We start from the raw sequence: 2,585 nt of genomic DNA, 5'->3' as shown, positions 1-2,585 counted from the left end.
CCTAAAGAAAGAGATGCCCATGAACATACAAGAAGCCTACAGAACTCCAAATAGACTGGACCAGAAAAGAAATTCCTCCTGACACATAATAATCAGAACAACAACTGCACTAAATAAAGATAGAATATTAAAAGCAGCAAGGGGAAAGGGTCAAGTAACATACAAAGGCAGGCCTATCAGAATTACATCAGATTTTTCATCAGACTATGAAAGCCAGAAGATCCTAGACGATGTTATACAGACACCAAGAGAACACAAATGCCACCCCAGGCTACTATAACCAACCAAACTTTCAATTACCATAGATAAAGAAACCAAAGTATTCCATGACAAAACCACTTTCACACATTATCTTTCCATGAATCCAGCCCTTCAAAGGATAACAACAGGAAAAAAAAAAACAATACAGGGAAGGAAACCATGTCCTAGAAAAAGCAAGAAAGTAATCCTTCAACAAACCTAAAAAAAGACAGCCACAAGAACAGAATGCCAAATTTAACAACAAAAATAATAGGAAGCAAAAATTACTTTGCCTTAATATCTCTTAATATCAATGGACTCAACTCCCCAATAAAAATACATAGACTAACAGACTGGCTACACAAACAGGACCCAACATTCTGCTGCTTACAGGAAACCCATCGCAGGGAAAAAGACAGAAACTACATCAGAATGAAAGGCTGGAAAACAATTTTCCAAGCAAATGGGCTGAAGAAACAATCTGGAGTAGCCATTCTAATACCATATAAAAACAACTTCCAACCCAAAGTTATTAAAAAAGACAAGGAGGGGTTCTTCATACTCTCAAAGGTAAAATCTTCCAAGAGGAACTCACAATTCTGAATATCTATGCTCCAAATGCAAGGTCAGCCACATTCATTAAAGAAACTTTAGTAAANCTCAAAGCACACATTGCACCTCACACAATGATAGTGGGAGACTTCAACACACCACTTTCACCAATGGACAGATCATGGAAACAGAAACTAAATAGGGACACAGAGAAACAGTCAGAAGTTATGAAACAAATGGATCTAACAGATATCTACAGAACATTTTATCCGGAAACAAAAGGATATACCTTCTTCTCAACACCTCAAGGTACCTTCTCCAAAATTGACCATATAATTGGTAACAAACAGGCCTCCATAAAAGGTCACAAACAGATACAAAAATTCTAAATTGTCCCACTCATCCTATCAGATAACCATGGACTAAGGCTTATCTTCAATAACAACATAAATAATAGAAACCCAACATTCACGTGGAAACTGAACAACACTCTTCTCAATGATACCTTGGTCAAGGAAGGAATAAAGAAATAAATTAAGGATTTTTAGAGTTTAATGAAAAAGAAGCCACAACATACCCAAACTTATGGGACACAATGAAAGCATTTCTAAGAGGAAATATTATAGCGCTGAGTGCCTCCAAAAAGAAACTAGAGAGCACACACTAGCAGCTTGATAACACACCTAAAAGCACTAGAACAAAAGGAAGCAAATTCACCCAAGAGGAGTAGACTGCAGGAAATAATCAAAATCAGGGGCAAAATCAACCAAGTGGAAACAAGAAGAACTATGCAAAGAATCAACCAAAGGAGAAGCTGGTTCTTTGAGAAAATCAACAAGATAGATAAACCCTTAGCCAGACTCACTAAAGGGCACAAGGACAGAATCCTAACTAATAAATCAGAAATGAAAAGGAAGACGTACCAACAGATCCTGAAGAAATCCAAAACACCATCAGNTCCTTCCACAAAAGACTATACTCAACAAAACTTGAGAACCTGGATGAAGTGGACAAAATTCTAGACAGATACCAGTTACCAAAGTTAAATCAGGATCAGGTTAATGATATAAACAGTCCTATATCCCCTAAAGAATTAGAAGCAGTCATTAATAGTCTCCCAGCCAAAAATAGCCCAGGACCAGAGGTTTAGTGCAGAATTCTATCAGACCTTTATGGAAGGTCTAATTCCAGTTCTGCACAAACTATTACCCAAAATAGAAGCAGAAGGTACTCAACCCAATTAATTCTTTGAAGCCACAGTTACTCTAATACCTAAACCACAGAAAGACCCAACAAAGATAGAGAACTTCAGACTAATTTCCCTTATGAAAATCGATGCAAAAATACTCAATAAAATTCTCATTAACCGAATTCAAGAACACATCAAACAATCATCTATCCTGACCAAGTAGGTTTCATTCCAGGGATTCAGGGATGGATTAATGTATGGACATCCATCAAAGTAATCCATTATATAAACAAACTCAAAGACAAAAGCCACATGATCATATCATTAGATGTGGAGAAAACATTTTTTTAATTTTTAATATTTATTACATATTTTCCTCAATTACATTTCCAATGCTATCCCAAAAGTCCCCCATACCCCCCCCCACTTCCCTAACCACCCATTCCCATTCTTTTGGCCCTGGCATTCCCCTGCATTGGGGCATATAAAGTTTGCAAGTCCAATGGGCCTCTCTTTCCAGTGATGGCGGACTAGGCCATCTTTCAATACATATGCAGCTAGAGACAAGAGCTCCGGGGTACTGGTTAGTTCATATTGTTGTTCC

Source organism: Mus caroli, chromosome 7 (genome assembly GCF_900094665.2).
Source record: "Mus caroli chromosome 7, CAROLI_EIJ_v1.1, whole genome shotgun sequence".
Classification (NCBI taxonomy): domain Eukaryota; kingdom Metazoa; phylum Chordata; class Mammalia; order Rodentia; family Muridae; genus Mus; species Mus caroli.
This window is presented reverse-complemented; position numbering follows the sequence as displayed.